The 13,147-nt window shown below is 37.3% G+C and overlaps 1 protein-coding gene across 1 annotated transcript in view; it reads left to right on the top strand.

The window, feature by feature from the left end:
- The window catches only part of SLC25A21 (solute carrier family 25 member 21), a 438,774-nt gene that overhangs the window by 189,937 nt on the left and 235,690 nt on the right, over positions 1–13,147 (top strand). The gene's annotated exons all lie outside the window — the stretch shown is intronic.

Raw genomic sequence — 13,147 nt, 5'->3', positions numbered from 1 at the left:
ATGATTTGCCTAAAATTTAGAATTGCAAAATATAAGAGAGAATGGAGTTTTGAAGATAGCTTTACAGTCAACTTAAGTGTCAAGAAATAATTTTTTATTAATCATGGAATTTTGGGATATTTTAGAAACCAAATAAACTTTCTTATTCACTTTGAGTTTGAGGAAATTGAGGCTCAGAGAAAGTAACAACCTTTTCAAGAAGACATAGACAAATCTATACTGTCTTAATAGCAATTACATTGTTTTAATATTACTATATTTTAATTATTGATGCTTCTTGAAAACAATTCTTTGCAAAAAAAAAATGTTTCTTGCACAAATATTTGGACAAAATAAATGACTCTATTGAACAGACAGGTCCGTAGATAAGGAAAGCCCTATTCTTTTCTTTGCTCCGGTGATGTGGATAGAGTAATTGGTAGGGTCCATGCAGTGGTTAGTGGGGAGTTTGGTGTTTGAGTTGCAGGGAGTTGCAATGATTCAGAGACAGTGTTGTGGAAAAAGTAATTGAGATAATATAACTAATCAGCAGTCCCCAAATTCCCTAAGTTATATTATTTTTGAATGTCGTCACTCTATTTTAAGTTATTATATTGCTTAAACCCTATTTCTGAACACAGTTATTGTTTGCTTAAAAGTAGGCTATTTGTTTTGGTAATAGCTTTTTTTTTTTTTGTAATGGTGAGAGAGAAGTCAAATTATTGCTCTTTTTGTGTAATTTTAATGGAGGGCGAAATAGTTCATGGTGTGGCTTGGTCATCAAAACATTGTCTCCGAGACAGAGAAGGCTGCCTCTGAAGGCTCCAGTAGACGGAGTTGACTTCAGATTGCTCCTTTTTTCCCCTGGAGACTCAAGGAGCAAAGAGTGCTCATAGTGTGGTTTCAGCAACCAGAGCAGAGGAAATCTTGGAGTTGAGATACGGAGTCTTGCCTTTGGGCTCCCGGAAAGCTGTTGTAGAGGGGAGCATGGAGTGTCTGTTCCTCACTGCCTGGTTGGAATATCCTTCCACACTGTATGACAAGGGTGAAGAGATGCAGGCTTTGATTCCTGGGACTCCAGGTTTTCCCAGAAAATGAGAGAAGCAAAAGGTCCAATTGGCCCATTTCTTCAAGTAAGAATTTACAGAACAAATTATTTGATTATCCCCTGCGAAGGGAATGTAAATGGAGGTCAGGCTGTGGGGTAAGTTGTTGCTGACCCTAAGTCAAGTAATTGATTTGTCTAACACCAGAAAGTTACTCAGTGTTTCCCACACTGCCCTTGAACGAGAATGTAGACTCCTGGTGGCCAGGGACTGTGTCTGTTTACCATTTGCAGCCCCTAAAACATGATAAGAGCTCTATATTACTCCACTGGGATGTCAATAACAAAGTACCACAGACTGAGTGGCTTAAACAGTGGAAATTTATTTTCTACAGTTTTAGAGGCCAGAAGCCCAAGATCAAGGTGCCAACAGAATTGCTTTCCGGTGAGACCTCTCTTCCCGGCTTGTACACAGCTGCCTTCTCGCTGTGACCTCACATGGCCTTTGGAGAAAGAGAGAGAAATCTCTGTTGTTTCTTCTTCTTACGGGGGTGTCAGTCCTGTCAGATTAGGGCCTCACCCTATGACCTCATTTAACTTTAATTACCTCCTTCTCCAAAGAAAATCTCATTGGAGTTAGGGCTTCAGCACATGAATCTTAGGGGGACACAGTTCAGTCCATAATAAGCTAACAAAGGTTTATTGGGTAAATGACTGAAGAAAATAAATGGTATTATTCAGCATTCAAAGGTGAAGGGTGACGTGATTTTATAAAGTTATCTTGCAGCAAATTCCATGGTCCAGGGTTTCCCCAGATGTGTTGTAGGGATACTAGTCTCTCAAGATGCTCTGTGAGAACAGGATTTACATGGTTAAATATGTTTGTAGAAGTCTGCATACTCCATCCCTTTCTTGGAGAGTCAGATTATACATGTTAGCATATTAAAGTTTCTGAGAGGTGCGTCACAAAGGGAAGCTGTTTAACTGTACTTAACCCAGAGTTTCCTCCCATGTATTGGTTAGAGAACCTTCCTTCCACCTTTTTTTTTTTTTGGAGAAACCTATTTGCAGTCTATTTGCCCACTTTGGAAGATGCTTCAACTCCTGCTGAAGGGTAACATACTCAGGGTTGGCGGGTTGGGGGGCAGGTGGAGATCTCTCGTTTATCCTGTTTTCCATTTAGCATCTCAGCTCAACTTTAGACTCTCAGAAAATAGGAATCTAGAAATGAGCATTAATATATAAACTTAAATTTGGTATCATGGCAATAAGAACAAAAATAAAAGGTAAAAGTTGTTCTTAAAGAAAAAAAATTTATCCCATAGATTTGGAAATGACTGTAGAAAAGAGAAGCCCTTTGCCTGGAGCCTGGAGGGGTGAGGGGTGGAAGAGGGGAAGGGCAGAGGGGAAAAATTCCTGGGAAAGAAAACTGGAGCTCATGTGAAAGATGACTTAACCTTTATTGTGCTTTAAAGACAAGTTTAAAGCTTATTTTAAATTGGTTTGGTTTACAAACTTGTTCACTTTCTAATTAGTGCATGACAAGAATTAAAAATCTCCATCGAAATACATACAATTTTAGCAGTACATGAAAGTCGTGTCTTGGGGTGAGTTTCCACCACCAGCATCAAGAAGAGAATGAAGACGATTGCGTAGGTGACTGGAAGTCAACAGCAAAAGTTCTTACATTGTGTCTCCAGAGAGGAGAAAGGGCTTTGAAACAGTACTTCTGATTGTGGTGATTGCGAGAAGTTATCATCTCTCCTTCGTGATATGTCATGGAAAGAAAGCTGGATTGATAGACACTGGCCTCTGAAGGACACTGTGTTTTGTGTGTCACATCCACAGCTAATTCTGGGCTTAACCAGAACTCATCGCTTCATCTATTTAAGCCTCAATTTTCGCGTTCATAAAATGGGAGTTGGGGGGCAGGGGTTGGACAAGGTGATTTGTAAGTTCTCAACCAGTTTTAACATTCTGCGACTTTATCCTTTAGATCAAATGTTGTCAAACAGATATAGAATGCAAACCACATATGTCAGTTCAAATTTTTGAGTAGCCACCTTAAAAAAAGTAGAAAGAAACAGGTGAAATTGATCACATTTTTTAATTTAATGCAATTAACTCAAAATATTAACTTAACAGGTAATCAATTAAAAACATTAGTGAGATAGCTTACATTCTGTTCTTAATACTGAGTCTTTGACGTCTGAATATATTTTACACCTATGGTACATCTCACTTCAGACTAGCCATATTTCACGTGTCAGTTGCCACTTAGGGCTAGTGGCTGTCTTATTTAGCTGCACAGCTTTAGCCCCAAGCATGAGAAAGCCAAACTTTTCGTCACTAAATCTATACGTCAGCTAACTTTAAAAATTTATTGTTTTCTGACTTGTATTAGCCAGCTAATTAGGGTAACAAATTTTAAAAATTGGAGCCTTTGGCTTTATAAACATATTCTGCACACTTAGTTATGTCCTACGTAAGGCAGTACCTCTAGCTGTGTATATAGTTGAATGTATGCGTGATATAGATTTGAAGTCATAATTGCACACTTAGAAACTGAGATTTCTAAACTAATGTGTCCTAACTTCCATCACAATTAAAGCTCCTTCTTATTAATACTATATATTTTTCAGTGCTCTTCTAAAATATTCATACTTTGGAGTAATGATGGTCCCTTCTTAGAGGAAAATAAATATCTAGTTACTAATCCAACATTCTCTGAGAAGCTTTCACTATTTATTCCCACATACATATCATTTAAAATAAAGTAATGCTTAAAATGTGTTTTGGGTGCAATACTTCCAAGTCTTAAAAACAGTCCCTTCTAAGAGGAAAAATGAATATCAGGTTACTAACCTAATAAAACCTGAGATGCTTTTGCAGAATATGTTGAGATATATATAGTTTAAAGTAAAGTACCCCCCTAAAATGTGTTTTGAGTGTCACATTTGAGAGGGAAAATGTGTGCAGGTGACCAAAACTCTCTGGTTTTAGTGGCACAAAAGTAAATCAGACCTAAAATATCATCAGATGTGTGTGTCTGTGTATGAGAGAGACCATTTGGAACAGTCTGTGTCATGTATTTTGGAGCAGACATGGTAAATCATCGTGAGCTGAGGACCACCACTGTGTTTGTGGAGCAAAATCCCAGCCTTTCTTTGCTGGATAATAAATGATTGCAGGGCTGGAAAGGAGTCATATGTTTCAGACTGGCCAAAGACAAACTATCTTTGAGCCCAGTCTTCTTAATTCACCTGTACACATCCCACATTATTACTCAGGTGCTAAGCAGGAGTGCGTTTTGTCTTCAAGGCTGAAAGACCCTTTAGTTTAAATTATGAACCTTCTCTGGTTTTCTTTGAGAAAGTAAAATAAATGCTGTAGTGGTTGCTAGTTGTAAAAAGTTGTTAAAATACACAAGTTCTGCCCCATTTCCAGTGAAATGCTGTGACTTAAGAATGCCTGTTTATTGTTACTTGGTGTGCAGCTGAGCTGTGCAGGTAGATGTAATTGGATTCTCTTTCTCTTCCCTTTATGCATTTCATTATCACTTATGGACTGTTTCCAAAGGCGAGAGTTGAAACAACCTAAGAGTGAAGTACTAAATAACTTTTAGAAACTTTTGCTGAGCCAGTGGGGTGGAGTGAGGAGGTTGGAGGATATGGAATTAAGCAACTTCTCAGCATTTTAATAAAATTATTACAAAAGAGAAATAGTTTCCAGAATGGGGTTGCTGTAAAATGGAAAAAAATTGTAATATTGTGCCAAATAAATACATATAAAATATTAAAACATGGTCTGGGCACAGGTTGGTTTGTGTTAATAGCTCGTTTCCATTATCTGTCAGGTTAGATTTCATGCTCAGACCGTGACGCGCTGACAGCCTAGAGGCATTATTAAGATTACAGGGGTGGCCATCTTTCATTGGACTGCGAGGCTGGACAGTTGTTGAGCAAAACCAACTGTTCCTTGGATTTTAATTAATTGGACATTTGAGAATTGTGACAACATGTTTGAAGTAATGATTTATGGAAGAAAAATTTCACCTACTCAGTATTTAGCAGGTCTTTTTCTTAATGCTGATTCTATGAGGCAGGCAGATGCATGTAAAAAATAGAAATTTGAGGGGGCACATGTTAATGTCATTGAAAGATTTGAAAACACACTAAGCTTTTGTTGGAATTACTACGCTAAGATTTACCTATGGAGTTATATATTTATTGGCATTAACAACTGATAAAATATGTTCATTTATGGTACACTTAATTAAACTTAATGAATTATATTTAAAGTAACCTCACATGCTTTATCCCTTCTACATTGATAATGGCTAGTGGCTAGTCAATACAGAAATTATTTAGAGGCAAGAGGTCTTAATCCTTGAATGTGTCTATAGTTTGTGAGATCCCAGACACTATTTACAGCTTTTAACTTTGTATTTTAATAACAAACTTTTTACTATATTAGTACAGTGTGAAAAGAAGCAAATTTGCATTTGCAAACTTGTTTCATATATTATTTATAATTGATAACATCATTCTGCTTGTTTCTTGTTCTGAATCTAATATGATTTTTATATTCACAGCATCCGTGAAGTATCATTAATTTATCTGATGGTTTTATCTTGTACTAACAAATGCATGAGCATCATTCACGTCACAGGTACATCATAGGGCTAGAGGTTACATTGCTAGCTTGCTTATGTTCATATGTTCAAACTCCTATTCTAGATTTTGAATGGTGAAATTTGTTTTCTTTCCAAATTTCTTTCTTGAATAGTATTAGATATGTGTTTTGTTGTGATAAAATACATGTAATATAAAATTTACCATCTTAACCATGTCTAACTGTACAGTTCAGTGGCATTAAGTACATTCACGTTGCTTTATAATCATCACCACCATCCACCTCCAGAAGTCTTTACATCTTGTAAACTGAAACTCTGTACCCAGTAAACAGTAGCTCTCCATTTCCCCTCCTCCCAGCCCCAGGCAACCACCTGTCTCTATGAATTTGATTACCGTACCTCATAGAAGTGGAATCATACTGTATTTGTCCTTTTGTGACTGGCATGTTTCATTTAGCACAATGTCCTCAAGGTTCATCTATGTTGTAGCATGTGTCAGAATTTCCTCCCTTTTTAAGGTTGAATAATATACCATTGAATGGATAGACCACATTTTTTTAAAATCCATTCATCTGTTGATGAACTCTTGGGTTGCTTCCACCTTTTGTGAATATTGAACATTGTGAATATTGAACATTGATGTACGAGTATCTCTTTTGGTCCCGGTTTTCAGTTCTTTTGAGTATACGCCCAGAGGTGGATTTGCTGGATCATATGGTTACAATTTGTCTTAAATAGGCTAAAAATGAGATATATCACATGATACATGGTATCGATTCACATTTATACCTCCTTTTGTAGCAATATTCTTAACTCAATGTCTCACTTTATTCATTAAATGAAGATAACTCCCCTCATTACTCAGTAGTTTGAAACAATTATGGGAGCATTTTAGAAGGAGAAAAAATAACCACCTCTGCTTACACTCACGAATAGTCCCAAAGAAATAAAAATAATCGTCTGGGTCAGAGGAAAGAAGAGTTTCTGTTTGGTTGGGTTTCGGTTTGGGTTTAGACTGTCCTCATAAGGTTAACTGGTAAGGATACTCACTCCTAGAGAAATGAACTGGGAGAAACAAACAGGATTTGACATGTTCTTTGCAATTATTCTGGGGGTATTATGAAAAGGACAAAATGATGTTAAAGCATAATATATTTCAATTGGAAAATTAGAATTGATTTACGCAACAAAAATACGCTGCCATGGGATGAATCAGCCTCAGGCAGTGGACCTAATTTTAGAGCACTCAGTCTTGGTTCTCTGTTCTGTTGGTTTGGCTTCTGAAGTAATGCTTGTTGTCCTTGAAAAATGACAGGAGATGGAATGGTCTGGGAGGAAGAGAGAAACATGGAATTTATTATTGCTAATGAGGCCACAGGTAAATTCTGTGGGCTGAGAAATACTTTACAAATGCACAGTGGTTTTCTTGTGTATTAAATAGGGCAGTCATAGTTACTTGTTCATAACAATGCCTGAGCTGGCCACTCAGAGTCCCACCCTTCTGCTGGAGCAGATGTCTTTCTCCTGAGGCTGTCTGGCTGAGGGGGAAAGGAGAGCCTGTCACCATCTGCAGTGTTTCCTCGTACACAGTTTGCTCTTCTCCCATTGTGGTTTCCCAAGTTCTAACCATGTCTCAAGGCCCAGCTTCCTCCTTCTGATACCATCATCACCACCTTGACACCTGAGCTGACGGCAATTGCCTTCCTGTGAATTGCCATAACAGTCTATCTGAGCCCCCTGTGGCTATTGCTTTTTTTCTGCTACTTGTCCACATGTTTTCCTCCTCCCACTAATGGCAGGCTCTGGCTCTGGTTCATCCTTGTCCTTGTCCCACAGCATGCTGGGCCAGCGTCCCACATGTGGACAAGTTTCAGAACATGATCCTGACAACTGGCCTGTGGGGAGCAGAATTCTTTACCCCTGGTGACTCTCCAGCATGGTCACTTGCAGAAGTACAGAGGTGGACACAAGACTATTTCTCTGTGATGTAGTTGGGATTAGGGGAGAGGTTGTATTTATATAAATTTGGGATTTCAGAAAGAATTGGGGTATCTCGTGAAGGAAGCCTTTTCTTGCCACTGAACTCTGACCCATCAGTTAATTTTTTCCTCTTTTATTTCTTCTCTTATAAATTTAGTAGTGGTAACTTCAAACAATATAAAAAGTCGGTTAGTATATCTTTTCTCAATCAATTAATCAAACTTGCTACTAGGAGGTTTCCTAGTCAGCCAAAGATTCTTGCCAACTGGAAGGCATGGTCAGGTGTCTAGGATGTGAATCCTGTTCTGTTTCTAAGTTTTGAGGAACTGTTCTGACCTGACATGGTAGAGCTTTCAGGGGAGGTACTGTGTAAGCTGTGTGGAGCCCAGAGGGTTATGCTGCTGTGAGCGTGAGTTCTCTCACAGTTCTCTGCAGTTTCACAAGAACCAAAGTCACAAGGGGCAGTTGATCTCGTTTTCTCACATTGCAGCACAGCGGGAACCTAAAGGGGCAGAAACGGCCCTCCAATAGTGTGATACTTGGAACAGTTCATTCACGTGCTCTGAAATAAACTTCCACATATCTAAAATGTGATATGAAACAAACCCAATGATATTAGCTAAAATGCTGGTTTTTAAAGTTGAGCATCAGTAAAGCACATGATTAGTGTGAGAGATGAGGTTAATATGAAAGGATGAAAACAGCTTGCTCTCCATGATTAAAGACAAGGAAAAGGTTATTAATAGGAAAAAATGTGTATATGAACCTCTCTCGTCATGTATTAAAAATTAAACCAGATATCTAAACAATGTGGTTGCCTGATAAAGCAGAGCAGACCTAGAGTAAATATGGGGTACTTGCATTTTAGTAACCGAAGTCAGCATGTGTTTATGGAAAACTTGACTCCTAACTTACCACGGGGACATCTTGGTCTTGGTTTGGTCCTAGTATGATTTTCCCCTTCTGTGTCTCCATCATAAAATAGTCACCAACTGTAGATGTACTCCTTAGAGCACTCACAGCGACAGTGAACTAAAATCCATTTCCTAATGTAGAAAAATATAATAAAAGCTTTTCTTCAGGAAATCATAGAATCCCACAATTGGAAGAGACCCTTGAGGTCCCTTGGGGAACTGAACTGACGTTTGACTCAAGGAGTAGTAATTCCGCCTTTGCTCGATCTCATCGAATTGGGGACTCGTTGCCTTCTGAGGGAGGGTCCCTCCACCAGGACCACACCTGTCCCCACTCCCCAGAGGTGGGGAGGCAGGGCTCATTTAAATTTGTCCTTCTACTAAAAATGCTGTGAAGGAAAAATGACTATACCTCTGCACATAATATTGACATGTGAAAATTCCAAATTTAATGTTAAGAGGTGTGTGTAAGTAGTATTTGGTGACTTATGTCCCAGATACAGACAGAACCTCACAAACAGCCTGTCAGTTGATTTCATAAAAATTCTTTGCTTGATGGAGAATAGACTAGTGTGACCAGGTTTGGCAGAACATACCAAGGGAAAAGAAAATTGCACAATCCTTGTTTTTACTATGTTATATTTTTCACCACACCTGGTCTCGTTCCCCTCCACCACCCATACCCCCTCCAAATTTTCTTTGTGTCCTTGCAGAAAATTAGAATCATAACATTTGGTTGCATACTTAGGATGAATTACCCCACATACTTTTCATCTGTCTTTTCAGATGTGTTGATAGAAAGCATAGATTACAATAATTAAAATGTGTTCTTTTCCCCAAATGCCTTTGCGATCCAAGGTAAATGACTCTCCTACGACCTTCTCCACTAGGTGCCAGCACAGCTCTGCTCCCTGCTTTTGTTCATTTCTTTAGTTGGTTGTTTCAGCTAATCTTCGGCCTCTTTAATAACATGGATTTTGCACGTATGTGTATTTTTGTTTGTTGGTTTGGTTTGGTTTGGTAATTTTGATTAAATTTAACCAAAAAAGATTTGCCTTAGGCTGGCTTTCTAATCGCTAAGAATTTCATTTTCAAAAACTATTCAAGGTACGATGAATTTAGGTCATTACAAGCGGCAAGGTCTTTTATTTTTAGTCCGAACTCTTGCTTATAAAGTTCAGCATTAATTGTGAAAGAATGAATGGTAGTCAAAATAATTGAAAATTAAACAACTGTGTAATATAAATAAATTTAAAGTGGAGTGGTCTATTTCTAAAGTTAAAAGAGCAAAATTTTCGACGTTTACCAGTTTTGTTTTTCAAGAATTAGTTTTTAAACTCGATACAGTTACTCCTCCTTCAGTGTAGCTTGGTGTATCATTCGTTTCACTTCGTCTAACTACATTTAAAATTTATTTAAAAATATTCTTATATATTTCAAAATGAAGGTAATACTACCATATTTGCACTGTCTTTTACTTGTTATAGTAGTCTGTGTGTTAACAATTTCCCAAAATTGTGTATTTAAGTACTGTTTTGTTCATCTACTCTCAAAGGTTTCATTTTTTACATTTATTTTTTAATAACTTGAATTTTTCAATCATTAGCAGTTAATATTTTGAATACTAATGAAGAATAAGACATAAAATTAGTCTGTGAACAAAAGCATAGTTATATTTAATTTTGAATATCCTAAGCTGTATAAGAAAACACAAGAAAAATATTCCGTGCCATAACTAAATACATACCAGAGACCTTCTACCTAGAAAATACCATCAAAATGCAATCTAATATGATAAAAGTACCTATTTAAGGAGTGGTAACCTTATGACTCAAGATTTATATTCAAATCGCCTGACTTTTGAATTTATTTGATGCTGTTATCTTGATGATGGAAGTTAAAGCAACAGGCAACAGTGTTGCTGCCGTCGCTCCTAAGTTTTTAAATGTCAGATGTACAGTCAAAATATTCTCTGTACGATTTTGTGCAGTATGATGTTTGAAAATGATGAAAGCCATGCAGTGTTGACTATATATTTAGGCTAATGGGATAGCTCGATTTCTAAAACTGTGAGGCAATTTCTTTCCTGTTTTATGGTCTCTTCTGGGGTAGGATCGCTGCTGTTTCTGATCACACGCATTGTGGGAAGACCACCGTGTGCTCCCCGAGTTTGGTTTGATACTTCTTAGTGTCAATATTTTGAGTAAATCTTGGATTATTCAAATTTCAGGAATCTTCTGGACCTACGTAGATATAATTCATACTGTATAATTCTGTTACTTCCGTTCTGATTGTTTTTTGTTCATCTGTAGAAGTATTTTTGTGTTAAGAGAAAAAGAAAAAGGAAAGCAATGAAGTGCTGCTTAATCCGAAACAGAGGTTTTTAAGTTTAGTCTCAGAAGCAAGATCAAATGACCTATCCAGTCATACTCTTATCTCTAATTCCTTCACAGTACCTCTCTCGAGTTTCCCAGATCAGCCCAAACTCTGGCTGGAATAGTGTATTCCGTACTTGGTCCTTTTTCAGTATCAGACAATCAGAGTATGGCCAGGGTTCCATCCAACTTCAAAGATGGTCATCTGTAAATCTGAAATTCTTTGTTGCTGTATCGTTCAATAAAAACGATTTCAGTGTTGAATTCAACCCAGACCACAGAATGATTAAATTCATTGTTTTTGATATGTTGCATGGGAAGATATTATGTAATTGACTTGCTTGCATCTTTGTAATTTATTTTCTGGGGGGAAAAAGAAGGTCAGGCTATTAACTATATATGGCGATTAAAGGAAAGTGCACTCAATGTCCTGGCAACATGTCACTTTTCTCTGTGTTTGATTTAGGCATCTGTAAAAGGACACCACTCATGCCTTTATAGTTAAAATGCTGTCATTTCCATCATAAACTCCTATTTTTAGGAGTTTTGGTTTCTAACTCAACCGTTTAGAAAAATCCCAACCTACATTCAGATTAGTAAATTTCTCTTTTTAATCTGAGAGAAAATTTTACTAAAAACTTAAAATCAATGTAGTTTTTCATTCCTTTAAATTTGGAAAAAACCAAATGAAAAAAATGTCAGTGGTTTCAAATGCATTTTTGTTCTTTTTCAACTTCAAACTAGCTTAGTCATGTGGGAAAATAACATTTTAACATTTTAATTCCAAGAGAATGCAGATAGTAGTTTTAACATTGGTTGAATTAAAGTATAATTATGAAACTTTTGCAATAAGCATTTTCAAGTATACATTTAAAAATTCCGTGTTAGATTCCCTTTCTCTAAAACTATATGGGAAACTGGGAGTGTAGGTAGCTAAGGTGGTTTTTGAAGCCCACTTCAGTAGACTGCGGAGAGGCCGTGGGGACACAGATCTCTTCAGGAAAGTCTGAAGTGAACAGGGACCCTGAGTGTAAAATACAAACGCAAAATAATCAGAAACTGGATTTCCTTGTTCCTTACAGTTCACATTCTTTTTTTTTTTTTTTTTTTTTTTTTTTAAAGATTTTATTTTTTCCTTTTTCTCCCCAAAGCCCCCCGGTACATAGTTGTGTATTCTGTGTTGTGGGTTCTTCTAGTTGTGGCATGTGGGACGCTGCCTCAGCATGGTCTGATGAGCAGTGCCATGTCCGCGCCCAGGATTCGAACCAACGAAACACTGGGCCGCCTGCAGCAGAGCACGCGAACTTAACCACTCGGCCACGGGGCCAGCCCCATTACAGTTCACATTCTTAGTGACTAAAATTGTCCATGTTTTCTATTCATTCATTTAAGATTTTTGCTAATGGTGCCGATTCTTTAAAGTTCCCCGTGTCTTCTGAATCCATTTTGTTCCCTTTTGTGAGATTAGTGAAACATCAGTAGAACGGTATGTATACAACTTATTTACATATGTATGTAAATATTGAATACTTTCCCCTCAAAGAATCCATTTATCTATTTGATATAAAATACGTTAAAAAAAAAAAAGGTTGCTTCTTTACGTAGGACAGCAAGAGGCAGATTGTTGTGAAAGTGTGAGAAAGGAGAGGGCCTGGATTCTGGGAGATGTGACAAAGATCCGGGTAACCTGGAGAGAGTGTGTCAGAAAGATTTAGGTGGACAACAAGATTATGGGTACTAGGAAGAGGGACATAAATCATGTTTACTTGACTTTAACTTTACTTTGACATTTAAGAAAATGCCGTCTTAGGCAATGCGCGTGAGTATATTCTTTTCAATCATGTTTAATCAAACTCCTCACAAAAGGTGCTATGCGTGACAGAGAACTCATATTTACATTTCCCCCTTCTGGTTCCAACTTACCAGATTAGGAAAAAACAAGCTGTCCCCTCTCACTTCTTTTAAATAGAGAAACATGGCTTTCATGCATTTTTCCATAAATGAGTCTGACTACAAATTTAAGTTTACTAAAAATTGTTACAGATTATCTGGGAAGCACAGAATTTTGCAACAAAACCTCACTCTTAAGCAAAACCTGGTATATGAAATTCCAGCTCTACACCAGAGACATGTTTGAGGGGAATTCATTGGTTATAAACAGATTCATAATTTAAGCAGTAACTTCTGTTAATGTATTTAAAATAGGATTTGATTTGCA

This window comes from Equus caballus, chromosome 1, assembly GCF_041296265.1.
Source record: "Equus caballus isolate H_3958 breed thoroughbred chromosome 1, TB-T2T, whole genome shotgun sequence".
Lineage (NCBI taxonomy): Eukaryota > Metazoa > Chordata > Mammalia > Perissodactyla > Equidae > Equus > Equus caballus.
This window is presented reverse-complemented; position numbering and strand designations above follow the sequence as displayed.